Raw genomic sequence first — 12,929 nt, forward strand, 5'->3', positions numbered from 1 at the left:
AATCCCAGCTACTCAGGAGGCTGAGGCAGGAGAATTGCCTGAACCCAGGAGGCGGAAGTTGCGGTGAGCCGAGATCGCGCCATTGCACTCCAGCCTGGGTAACAAGAGCGAAACTCCGTCCCCCAAAAAATAAATAAATAAATAAATAAATAAAAACTAATAAGGGCTTTATATGTGTCTGCCGGTGTTGCTGTTACAGATGTGGTGATCTGAACCCCTGCTCTTGCCACCAGGCCCCAAGCGCTCCCTGTCCTCCTGGGTCTTCCCACAGCAGCCTCCCGGGCCTTCCTGGGGCAGAGATGGGTCCACGGGGAGTGGGCTGCCCAGAGAACGAATTCCCTGACCATCAGCCTGCCCAGGTGCCAGGCCAGCTGCTAGGGGACAGCGTGTGGGCAGGCCAAGGATGGATGGCAGCTCCAGCCCCGCCAGCCCAGCTCAGCAGAAACCAGGGCCGGCAGTAATGGGCTGGCAGCCCCCAGCTGCAACCAACTTCATTTTCTGCCACAATTAAATGATCGCCCACATTTGCTCACCCTCACTTATTCAATTACTGTAGCAGCCCTGAAGGACTCTCAAATAAACAGCCATAAATAACACGCACAGCCGCCCCCCAGGCTGTCATCCGTGGCCAGCACTCACAGCCCCAGCCCTGCACCTTCCTTCCAGCAGAGATGCTGCCTCGCGCCTCCCCATTCCCAAGTTAATCCTCCCCAGCTCCCACCACCCACGTCTGAAAGTCCAACCCCGGCAGGAGAGTCTGCGCCTCTGGGTCCCAACTGGCTCTCCCCCTGTCCAGCTGGGTGTCTCGGGGGCCGCTCCCTCTGTGGGCTTCCAAGCCCTCATCTGTGAAATGAGGAAAAGTCTATGTGAGCTATAAAGTGTTGTCTTGGCAAGGGGCTGCAGTCCTGGCCTCAGCTGAAATGGGCACCCCTGGAGAGGGAGGCGAGACGAGGTATCCTCCTTATACCTGCCTCCATTCCCGCTCCCACCCCAGCCACCTTGAAGCCTTCTGAAAATGCCACGCTCTTCGAGGCCTCTGGGCCTTTGTGAATGCTGTTCCCCTTGCTGTTCCCTTCATTCACTTCTCTGCTTGGACACTTGGATGCCCTCTCTCCTAGGAGGCCTGCACTCCACCCCCATGGCAAGTAGATTAATCTCTCCTAACTTCTACTTCCACAGCAATTTACATACATTGTGGATTGGGGGGACAATCCCAGATTCAAATATTCTGAGCCCCATGACATAACCACGTCAAGACATGAATCTGAAATCAGAGTTAGAAAGTATGGCAACCTCATTTCCACTTCCAGGGACCAAGCCCCATGTTATTAAAAATAATAGGCCAGGCTGGGTGCAGTGGCTCATGCCTGTAATCCCAACACTTTGGGAGGCTGAGACAGGTGGATCACGAGGTCAGGAGTTCGAAACCAGCTTGGCCAATTTGGTGAAACCCCGTCTCTACTAAAAATACAAACAGCTGGGCATGGTGAGCACCTGTAGTCCCAGCTACTCGGGAGGCTGTGGCAGAAGAATCTCTTGAACTCAGGAGGTGGAGGTTGCAGTTGCAGTGAGTGGAGATCGTACCACTGCACTCCAGCCTAGATGACAAAGAGAGACTCAAAAAAAAAAAAAAAAAAAAAATTAGGCCAAGCGCAGTGGCTCATCCCTGTAATCCCAGCACTTTGGGAGGCTGGGGCAGGAGGATTCCTCGAGCCCAAGAGTTCCGGACCAGCCTGGGCAACATAGTGAGATCCCCAACTCTACAGAAAGGTCCACAGTGGTGCACACCCATCATCCTATGTCCTGAGACAGCTGAGGCAGGAGGATCACTTGAGTCCTGCAGTGAGCCATGACTGTGCCACTGCAATCCAGCCTGGGCAACAGAGCATGACCCTGTCTCTAAAATATAAAATAACAATACTCAAGATTTGGGCCAACCTTGCATGACACACTGCTAAATGCTTTTTACTTGCATCATATCATTGAAACCTCACAACAGTCCAAAGAAAATTATCTCCATTTCACAGATAAGGAAGCTGAGGCCCAGTGAGGTTAAGATGCGCATCCACAGTGACATCCCCTGGAAACGGCAGAGTGAGGAATGGAGCCCAGGTGAGTCCACACCACAGTCCAGCCTCAATCTGCGCGGCAGAAGGGACGGGCTGTTCGGGGACTGGGGTCCGGTTCTGGCTCATCCGCAGCCACTCTGCCACCCCAGGCAGGGCCTCTCACCTCTTTGCAGCCTGTGTCTCTCCTCTCCTGTAAAATGAAAGGATTGTTATCAGGTGGCCTCTGAAGGCCCCTCCAGCTCTGACGTTCGGGGATTTTCTTTCTTTCTCTGAAGGAGTGGTCTGAGCGGAGCGAACAAAACCATCAAAACCGAGGCAAGGGTGGAGGGCTCAGGCATCCCCTGGGGAGATGCTCGGGGCAGGGTCCTCCCACTCTCCCCCTCATGCCTGGAAGGCAGGTGGCAGCCTGTTCTTGTGAGGAAAGCGGCCCTCCACCCCAGCGAGAGCAGCAAAGTTCTGCAAGGATCAGTGGGCAGGGCAGGGCAGGGCCCTGGCTGGCCACCTTCCTCCTGCAGCCCTTGATGTCAGCCACTGTGGAGGCCTCAGAAATGTTACACGCAGACTTCATGGGGCAAAGGAGACGCGAGCTGCAATATCTATGGCATGTAATTGGCTTCTCTATGTTGGCTCTTGCGTGGATTAAAAGTCCCCAAGAACCTGACTTTGTGAGGGCTGTCCTGGCCTGGGAGGTGGCAGGCCTGAGTCCCCTGCGTCCCAGCTGCCTGTGTGGCCCTCAGCAGGGCTATCTTTTCTCAGGGCTCAGCCAGATGTGGTGTGGTCTGGGGGATGTGGATGGTGACCCAGCGCTGCCAGGAGAGCAGGCCCAGTGCCAAGTCCCCAGCCTGTGTCCACGTGCCGGGGGGTGAGGGGGCGGCCATCTCCTCCCCTCCTGCCAGCCTTCCCCAGGCCCCAACATGGCCCCGGGCTTGGCTGGGGAAGCAGAGGGGTGACCGGTGCCTTCCCCCTTGGGTGGAGCTGTGTCTTTGCACCAAGGTGTGTCTGGAGGCTGCCAGATAATGAATCTGGGTTAGGAGTAGGGCCCCAGATTCAAATCCCAGCTAGGCCACTCTGTTTCCTCCGCTGTGAAATGAGGGCCCTTCCCTCACAAGGCTACTGTGAGGACCAAACGAGATAAAGTGTGTGAAGAGCTCAGGGCCAGGCCGGCCCTCTGCCCCTCACCTGCTTCTACTGATCATGGCCACAGGGTGGGCATGGCGGCTCCCTTCAGCCCTCCCATTCCCGAGGCCAGACACACACACACACACACACACACACACACACACACACACACACACGGCCTACAGAGGTTGTCTGTCCCTGAGGACCTGAGTGGTGACACCCCTGCGCTTCCTAGTCAATGGGGCCATCTGCCTTCCAGAGAGAGTTTATCACCTCCCAGATTTCGCAGTCTGTGGCTCAGTGGCTCATCCTCCCAGATTCCCGGCGGCAGCGGTCTGGGCCCGCCCTCCTACCTGTCTTTTCAGCTGTTTGGGAGGCTGACAGGGCAGGCTCTGATGCAGAGCCCCGAACAGGATCGGATACACAGGCTGGAAGCTCCCGGGTGGGGCTGGGAGCTGGGGGCCAGGTCAGGCCAGCTGGGATGTGATGCTAGGGAAGCCACAAGCCGCTCAGCCTCGTGGCCTCAGAGAGGTCACTCTCCAGCCCTTGGCAGCAAGGGGGGACCTCGAGTGGGGAGGCAGGGAGGAGAGGGAAGGGAAGGTGCTATGCCAAGCTGGGGCACAGCGATAGGGGAGCCCGGCATGGGAGGGGAGTTTTTACTGGAACCTGGGCAGGTCTATAGCCACCACCCATGTTTACACTGTGGGAAGGGGTGATGACACATCCTGGAAGGAGGAGGAGGTTGTTGTCTCTAGGGCAAGAACACTGGGTCATGGGAGGAGGGACAGGGGCAGCTGTTGAGGAGGGATGATGCCACACAGCCACAGTAACCGAGCCCAAGGCCCCCATCAACCGGGGTCAGGGAGAGGAAAGGAAACCGCTGTTGTGCAAGCCAGAGCACGGAGAGCCCGGGAGGGAAAGCCAGAGACCCAGAATGTGTCCACGTGTTTATTGGCTCCTTCATTCATTCACCAAACAAGTATTGGAAGGCCGGCGCTGGGTTACATGCTGAGGACATAGCGTCGAGCAAACCGAGCCAAGTCACCATCCCCAAGGAGGAGAGACAGGCAAGGAGCAAGTCACACACGTAAATATGCAATGACAGCTGGCATAAACACTTCTTAAAAAAGGAACTAGGCGGTAGACTGTGTCAGAAAGGGCCAGGAGGCCTTCCCGGAGGTGGTGACACAGGAGCTGGAGCTGGCATCGGAAGGATGAAGAGGAATTGGCCAGGTGTGATGTGGGGCTGAGGAGGTGGGCAAGGGCTGAACCCTGGGCATGGGATTGGAACTTTATCCTAAGGATGGAGCCACTGAAGAATATTAAGCAGCAAAGTGACATGACTTGAATTGTTTCTAAACATCACTCTGGGGAGAATGGCTTGTAACGAGAAGTGGGAGAACATGAGGGCCTACTGCAGTCATCCATGACCACATGGTGGTCCAGGCCAGGCCCATGGAGATGGAAAAAATGGGACCAATTCGAGAAATGTTTGGGACACGAAATCCAGAGGACACGGTGACCAATGAGCAGCCTGGGAAGGCAGCAGTGAAGCGGGAAGTCCTCAAGGGTCAGTCCAGGCTGGGGAGGGAGAGGGAAGCGGGGGATGGCCAGAGACCAGCCCACCAAATAGTAAGTGCATGCATTCAAGTCCCAGGTGTTTCCTGCCTCCGAATGCGGCATCTAAGGGCTGCCCTAGGATGCCCTGGTCCACAGAAGAGCAAGTACCACACTGGTCAGGACTGATTTCCAGAAACCAGGACCAGAGGGAAGGCAGGGAGCAAGGTGGGTCCCAGACATGGCTATGGAAAGAGGCACCGCAGCAGGCATCTTGGAAGGGAAGCTGAGCTTTGGGGAAATGACCGTGGAGAGAAATTGGCTGAAGTCAGAAAACAGAAATCAAATGCCCATTTGACTGCGTCAGGAAAGTACCAGATCACTGGTTCTGGATGGCGGGGCCCTGTGTGTGTTTACTGACGTATGTCTCAGGTCACATATTAGGGACTCGAAAACGTTGTTACATAAATAGAAGAATAAGAAGTCAGCATGGAACCTTGCTCTTTACAACGGCAGAAAATAAACACAGCAAGCAGGTGGTGGAATGTGGACCGGCCCTTCCGGAGGCCTGGGTGCCAGGGCACTCACCGGCCATCTTGCTCAAGTGGGAAGTCCTTCCCCCTCTGGACCTGAAGGGCCTCCTGCTCATCCCTGTGGTAGTTCCTGGGTTCCCAGAATAGGGATCTGAGTCCAGCATGATGGGGACAGGGGAGGTGGCGCAGGGCTGGGGGGAAAGGAGGTCATACCCTCTTCCAGGGCCAGGTAACCAGAGCCCAGCACACAGCTGGGCAGCGGGAGGGGCAGAGCACGCAGGAGGCCATGTGCCTTCCCTGGTGAAATGTGATCAGTCAGCCACCTAGTCAGGGGTCAGGGAGGGGAGCATGGGATCCACACCCCACTTTAAACCAGGCTTCAGGACACCCCAGGAATTCCTGTTATACCTGTGGGGCTCTGCTCTATCTGGGTGTAGGGAGGCCCACGTCCATCCACACAGTGTAGGTGGGAGAGGAGCTCAGCCACCCGAGGGCAGCTGGGCAGGTAGTTGGGCCCCCACGGGCTGCGGCCCCTCCATTACCCTTTTTTGTTTTGGAGACAGGGTCTCTCTGTGTCACCCAGGCTGGAGTGCAGTAGCGTGATCAATCCTAGCTCACTGCAGCCTCGGCCTCCTGGGCTCAAGCATTCCTCCTGCCTCTGCCTCTCAAAAGCTAGGGTTACAGGCTGAGCCACCGTGCCCAGCCTCCCCTTGTTCTCTTGCTGCTAGCACACCTGCTAAGTAGCTCCTGCTGTGCCGAGCCTTGGGGTAGGCATAGAGGAGTGGACAATGGCTGGCAGGCAAGGGCCAGGAGAATGGGTGCCAGTCCGCCTCCCCCATTTTGCCTCTGTGAAATGAGCATGAGGGAGAAGGGGCTGTCCAGAGCATGTTCTCCATGGACACATGGAAATCGACAAAGTATTGCACCAACAGGTCTGGGGGGACGAGGAGACAGGTAAAGGGGTCCTGGGGGATGAGTCTGAGAGAGGCTAGACCAGACCACTGGGCAAGCTGGGCCTGAACAGACCAGGCAGCATCTCTGGCCAGAGAGAAGGCTGAGCCCCTCACCCATACATGGAGTGGCCAAAGAAAGGCAGCTGGGGCACCAGTGCCCAGGGGAACTTTGGCCAAATGTCCAGGGTAGCCTGATCTTCCTCATACTGGTCCAGGGCTATTTGGCCTGAAGCCTGTCCCTCGATGAACCCTGTCCTTTGCCCTCACCCCCTCTCTCCCAGACCACGCCGTCAGCAGCCTGACTCCTCAACATCTCAGGAACTCACCCTCTCCTTTCCCCCACCGCCCCCTCTCCCAACGAGGCTAGAACTCTTCTAGAGGACAGCATCTGTCTGCCTGCCTTTGAGAGTTTTAAACACAAGCCTGACTCTGACTCTTTCTGGCATAAAGCAACTTCGTTCCTCCCAGAAGCTGAGGACAGAGGCTGGTGAGGCTGCCTCGTCCCTGCCCCATCTCTCCCCAGTCCCACCCTGCAGGCTTCCACCTCCCGACCCTGCTCCCGCCTGCCTCTGGGCCTCTGCACAGGCTCTCCTGTAGCTAGACCCCCTTCTCACCACCCTCCGCCAGTCAACCAAAGGACCCTGTTTCTCCCTCAGCTCTCAGCTGCTCTCCTTGTCCAGGACACCCTCCCAGCTCCCTGCAAAGTCCTCTATTCTCTCACCAGACACTTTTCCTGGAGTTGCCCTCTGACTTGCTGAGCCCCCCAGCTGTAATGCCCTGACATTGGGGTGCTTGGTCAGTGCTAGCAGAGGGCTTCAAAAAATGCTTCTTGATGGACGGATTGTCCTCAGCCTGACTGCTGACTGACTGAACGTCTCGCTTCCTGACTTCCTTCTCTCTGGCAGCCACAGCTTGGGCCAAGTTGCAGTGAGGTTCCCGCAGAGAGGATGGGCCAAGAAGCCCAGCAGAAGGGAGAGCGTGAACCCCCCAACCCGAGACTCACCCCTTTTCTTTTGAATGAGGAATCAAGAAATAACCAGGGGCCTTGGGGCGATCGGCCCTTGGTGCCCAGGTCCTGACATGGTGTGGGCAGCTGATAAGGACTCTCCCTTGCCTGAGACCACGTCTCCCTCCCCCGCTTCTCACTTCTCCTCTTGACCCCTCCCTCCCACCCCCTCTGGCCCTGCCCCAGGGCAGCAGAGCATCCAGCTGACAGCTGGACATGCCAGTCCCCTCCAGCCCTTCCCCAGAGGGTCAGGTGACCCTTCCCTCCCCAGAAGGAATACCTCGAGCACCAGGGCTCTGGCGGACAGTGAATGCTCTACGCTGGGACTGGCCCTTGCTGATGCCTGTACATGGTGGGCACTGAGAGACAAGATTCCTGGGCCCTGCCTTACACACTCCTCACCACCTTGGAGGAGGCTCTGGTGAGTGCTGCCTTGTGGGCAGGGATGGGCAGGGCTGGCCTTACTGAGCCTTTGCAGGGCCTGAGGGGAGAGAGGGTCTCATGTCCACAAGGCCTGTCCATAGCCTGGGGTCTCATCTCCATTCCAGGCTGGCCAGGAGTCTGCCCCATGGAGGGTCCAGCGTCTTCGTGGGGGTCTCTCCGGCTGTGTGCGGCGGGGTGGGGAAGAGTGTTGGGACGGTTGAGCATGTAGGAATTCTGGCATTTGCTCCTCTTTCATCCTTCTCCCTTCTCCCAAGGAAATTCCACCTCTCCCCTTTCAAGTGTGCCTGGAGCCCTCTCACTTCAGGGTGGACTGGGACTGCAGAGGAAGCTGGGGGGAGGGACATGTACAGGGGGCTGCATTAACCCTTAACAGAGGCAGGTGTCCAAGAAAGGCGGGCAGCATCCCCGGGGCCCAGGAACAGCATGTCCTAGCCCAGCAGCCCCAGATTTCCACGGGAGGGGTGGGAGGCAGGCATAGGGTTGGTGACATCAGCACCTTACAGCAGCTGCCTGGGGCCTGGGGCCTGGTGCAGGGTGGTGGTGGACCACAGGATGGGGGCCATGGGGGTCATGGCATGTCTCCACCAGGCGGCGGTCCCTGCTGGCCTGGGCAGTGGCAGAGTCTTGCCCCCTACCCTGGCTCTTCTAGGTCCCTTAGTGAACCGGAGACCTGAGCTTGCCTTGTGGTCCTCGGGGTCCCTGAGGGCCTTAAACCCCCCATGCCAGGCCCCTTCCCCAGAAATTCTGATCCCATGGGGAGGGACTCGGGCTTCTACATTTTTTAAAAGTTACCCATTTATTTATTTATTTATTTTTTGGAGACGGAGTTTCGTTCTTGTTACCCAGGCTGGAGTGCAATGGTGCGATCTCGGCTCACCGCAACCTCCGCCTCCTGGGTTCAGGCAATTCTCCTGCCTCAGCCTCCTGAGTAGCTGGGATTACAGGCACGTGCCACCATGCCCAGCTAATGTTTTGTAGTTTTAGTAGAGACGCGGTTTCACCATGTTGACCAGGATGGTCTCGATCTCTTGACCTCGTGATCCACCCGCCTCGGCCTCCCAAAGTGCTGGGATTACAAGCGTGAGCCACCACGCCCGGCCTACCCATTTATTTTTTAACCTTTTATTATGAAAAACTTCAAGCATACAGAAAAAACATAGGGAATGATCTCATGAACACTTGTACATTCTATGCCTGATTTCAGCAGTGGCCCGAGTTTTGTCATATTTACTTCATCAAATATACTACAGCTGGAGTATTCTGACATCACAGCGTGCCTCTCTCCTGCCACAAAGTCCCCAGTAGGTCCTCACATAACCCAGTCCTACTGTCCACTAACAAATGAACAACTCCCCATGAGCATCTGCCTCCTGCCCGCCGTCTCCTTGCCCCAGCTGGCCCTCAATGTGTGTTGATGCTTTGTCAGAAGAGGATCCAGGCAAGAGGCATTGGGTCAGCAGGTCTCTTAAATCTCTTTCAACTGGAAAGAGTTTCCGCCAACCTCCCGACCCCCACCATGGTGATTTTCCCCCACCACATTGCCTTGCTGAATCCAAGGGTGGGTTTTCCCATAGGAGGGTAAGAACATGGCAGGGTCAGACAGCTCTCAGTAAGATAGGGAGGCTGAGGCCCAGAGAGGCAGGCACAGGCAGCCTGAGGCAGAACCAGGTCTCCTGTCCCCTCCGGGCCACTTCTCTGCATCTCTGCCCCACAGAGTCCTCTGGGGCCCTCCCTGTCCTCACCCTGCTGCTTCCAGGGGCCACAGGCCAGGCTGAGCCCACTCCCTGGCCAGCGGCGTCTCCTGCTTTCTCCAGAGCACTGAATAAATCCTTCCCAGACAGAAATCCGGATGGCTGCTCTCTTGTTCACCAGCAGCCACAGGGAACAGCAATAAACTTTATGAGCATCAGGTCCTTCAGGGAAGAAGCCTGCGCACTGGCTGGGGAGGCGAAGGGTGGGCGCGGGAGGGGGAGGGGTGCGCTGCACCTCGGGCTGCCTTTGCAGTGCGTTACCTCAATATTAGTCACTGCAACTCATCCAGGGCTGGGAGGCCCAGCTGGCAGACAAGAGGCTTCACCCACCCACCAGGGGTGCACAGCCTGCCGGGACGGACACATGGAGTGGGTATTGCTGGATACCCCGTCCTGCTCTGTCCAGATGGGCTCTCAAGTGCCCCAGCCCCTGCCTCAGCCCATTCCCACCTCCTCCCCCAAAGCCCCTGACCCTGATTAAGCATGGGGAGGGGAGGGGCAAGAGGAGATGTGATAGAACGTTGTAGGGAGAATCCAACCTCAATGATGGCTTCCGAGCTTTTCAAAAACACCTGCCTGATGGAGGCAGAACTTCAGCTGCCATCGGGGCTGTCTGAGACAGGTCTGGGCAAAGCCAGGCAAACCTAGGGCTGGTCCAAGAATGTGTCCCCCGGTCGCTGGGAGAGGAGGTGGGTGCTGGCTTGTTTTCAGTCAATCCTTCTCAGGCATTTCTGGCCTCAACATGTGTGCTGCTGCCCTCTGCTGGGGAAAGACCTTGCCTGCATTCTCCCTCAGCCTCACACGCGCAAACATGCACAAGCATTCACAAGCACCCGCACAAACACAAACACACATGCACGTAATATGCTCCTTCCCATTATTGTGTTTTGACCTTAAAGAGCTGTTCCTTCTTGCAACCATAACTGCCATGCTAATCGCTGGCAGCACCTCGTGTCTGTGGCTCACGGGCCTCTTGCACAAGACAGGTGGTGGCTGATCGTATTACTTTAAGGAAGGCGGCAGGTGTGGGGCAGGGCATTGGAGGCTGGGAAATCTGTAGGCAGGTCTGGGTGTTTAGCAATATCCAAGATCCTGGGTGCGGCGTCAAGAGGCAAAGTCCGGAGGAGAAAAGCACGGCTGGGAGGGGCTGTCGGAACAGTTACTAACCATCATGCCTGAGGAGCTCCGTGTCCAGGGGTCAGGATCGGCAAAAGGGAGAAGCCCTCGCAGCCTCTGCCTCCCCCAGGGCAGCCCTTCCAGTGGCACTCGGCTTCGTGAGTCATCTTTCCCCCGTGTTTCTCCCTCCTTGACATCGAGATCGGAACACTGTTGGTGCTGCTAAGCACATTTGTCAGTGGCTGAAGGGCTTCTAAACTAATAATCACTGTATTAAAATCGTATTTGGTCCTCAAGCTGCAGAAATGTTGGGGATTTTAAATGTTAAGAAAGGAGGAGAAGAAAACCCTCTCAAAGGATAAAAACAGCCACGAAGTAAGTTTCTATGACTGAGGAATATGAAGTATTGCTCTGTGATTCTAGAAATCAAGCCTTCCCCGGGAAATAGATGCTCTCCAAAGCCACATATTTCAGCCATGGCTGGGAAAGTGATGTGTGAAGTCCCCCAGTGCTAGGTATTGATCCCACTGAGCCAGGGAGCCACGCAGGTGAAGGGTGCGGCATCCTCCAGTTCTTGAGTCATTTTTAGAATGGATTTAAAAACTCCATTTTTCCCCCTGGAAATAAGCCTGTGCCTTCCAGCCTGGATGGCCTCAGATGATGCACAACCCCTCAGCCACGTGAGAAACTCCAAATTTCTCCTGCCCATTACAACCTAAGCGGTTTTAAATGGTTTTCGTGTCCTCTCATCTCTAATAGATTAAAAAATGCCCCCTTGGGCATCACAAAGACATTGAATGGTACTCGTACCAAACCTCTGGCTCTGAGAGGCCTGTGAAATGTACGTTAGAGCTTCAGAGGTGAGAGGGCAGGCTATAAACCATGCTGCTTTTGAATTGTGCTGCCTGCCACATTTTATATTACAGTTTTCTTTTGCTACGAGCTGTTTCTTAATTATCTTCTACCCAGAGAGCCGTCTCCCCAACACCTAAGATTTACTGGAAGGTGATCCCGAAGCCTTCAGCACCTTGGTGCTCTCAGGGGACCACCTCCCTGCGCTGAGCTGCGGCCCAGGCCAGCATCTCTTCTGGCTGGCCAGGCTGGGCTCCCTCTCCATCCCCCTCCACTGCCGGCTGCCTCTTTGGGCAGGCGCCCTGGTGCCGCAGCACGGGCACTGCCACCCCAGCACTCCCACTTCCTCCTTCCTCCTCCACACAAAACCCCTCTAGCCACCGCCTCCCGCCCTGTCCTTGCCCTTCCCTATTGCTCCCAGTACACATGCTCTCCGAAGCAGACCCTCTCCAAATCTCCCCAAGGCTGAGCCAACATCTCCCCTCCTCCTGGACCCCTTCCTGGATCCCTCAAACCACCCCCATCTCAGCCAGGAGCAATACCTCTCCTAACCTCTTCTCCAGGACCCATTTGTCAACATTGTGTTTTTCCTACCAGTCCCTATGCAATACTCATTATATTTTTAGGATCTGTTGATTGAGGAGATTGATGATGACAATAACGACTAGGAATTCAATAATGCCTTTAAATGAATTTGTATTTTAGTAATTACCAACACAATTTACATACATTTGAGAATGATCTCGCCTCTGGGGGATTACCTTCCTACTCGGCAGATTGTGGTGGTGTAGATTTGGGTAAGGTCTTGGCCAACCCCAGGTGGGAGCCCTCACCCAGGGCCCTAAGAATCCACGCTGCCGAGCGCTCTGTTACACCGCCCACGAGCGGCCTGCTTCCCCTGGGTGTGCGGCTCTTGCTGCCCAGCCAGGTGCAGCTTCTGAAAGGCTCCCTATCCTGACACAGGTTACTGAGGCATATGGCATAGAGGGCCCCAGACAACACCCTGGCCCCAAGAGCCTGACTTGGGTCTTGTTCCTGGGTCTCCGAGACTCCCAGGCCAGAGCAGCTCAGCTCGCCGTCCAAGGGGACTGCGCGTGGTCAGAATGGGCGTTGACTTTAGAATGGGCAGACTCGCCACGGCCAAGTCCCAGCACTGGTGCCTGCTAGCTCGGGACCCCAGGAGAACTCTTCTTTCTGACCCTCAGTGTCTCCATCTAAACTCTCTCATCTGGAGAAACAGAGGTGTGAATATAAATCCACGGGTCCAGAGTTGACCCTTAGGAGTGGCTCTGATATGTTTGTGCAATGAACTAGTTGAGTGCCTGACTCAAGTGAAGTTGTTGTTTTGTTTTGTTTTGTTTTGTTCTTTCTTGTTGAGATGGAGTCTCGCTCTGTTGCCCAGGCTGGGGTGCAATGGCATGATCTTCGCTCACTGTAACCTCTGCTTCCTGGGTTCAAGCAATTCCCCTGCCTCAGCCTCCCGAGGAGCTGGGATTACAGGCACACGCTACCGCACCCGGCCAATTTTT

At 55.9% G+C, this 12,929-nt stretch overlaps 2 protein-coding genes and 1 long non-coding RNA gene across 3 annotated transcripts in view; 2 read left to right on the top strand and 1 right to left on the bottom strand.

Moving 5' to 3' along the window:
- The window catches only part of LEMD2 (LEM domain nuclear envelope protein 2), a 33,831-nt gene extending 33,414 nt beyond the window's left edge, over positions 1-417 (top strand). Inside the window, exon 10 of the transcript XR_005199060.1 lies at positions 403-417. The gene's annotated coding sequence lies outside the window, so the exon portion shown is untranslated. The remainder of the gene's footprint in view (positions 1-402) is intronic.
- LOC108300029 overlaps positions 1-3,704 on the bottom strand; it is a 13,398-nt gene extending 9,694 nt beyond the window's left edge. The window contains exon 1 of the long non-coding RNA XR_005199061.1: positions 3,462-3,704. This is a non-coding gene — a long non-coding RNA (uncharacterized LOC108300029). The remainder of the gene's footprint in view (positions 1-3,461) is intronic.
- Positions 3,705-7,432: 3,728 nt separating this feature from the next.
- IP6K3 (inositol hexakisphosphate kinase 3) overlaps positions 7,433-12,929 on the top strand; it is a 25,179-nt gene continuing 19,682 nt past the window's right edge. The window contains exon 1 of the mRNA XM_017522645.2: positions 7,433-7,658. The gene's annotated coding sequence lies outside the window, so the exon portion shown is untranslated. The remainder of the gene's footprint in view (positions 7,659-12,929) is intronic.

Source organism: Cebus imitator, unplaced genomic scaffold (assembly GCF_001604975.1).
Source record: "Cebus imitator isolate Cc_AM_T3 unplaced genomic scaffold, Cebus_imitator-1.0 Scaffold24, whole genome shotgun sequence".
Lineage (NCBI taxonomy): Eukaryota > Metazoa > Chordata > Mammalia > Primates > Cebidae > Cebus > Cebus imitator.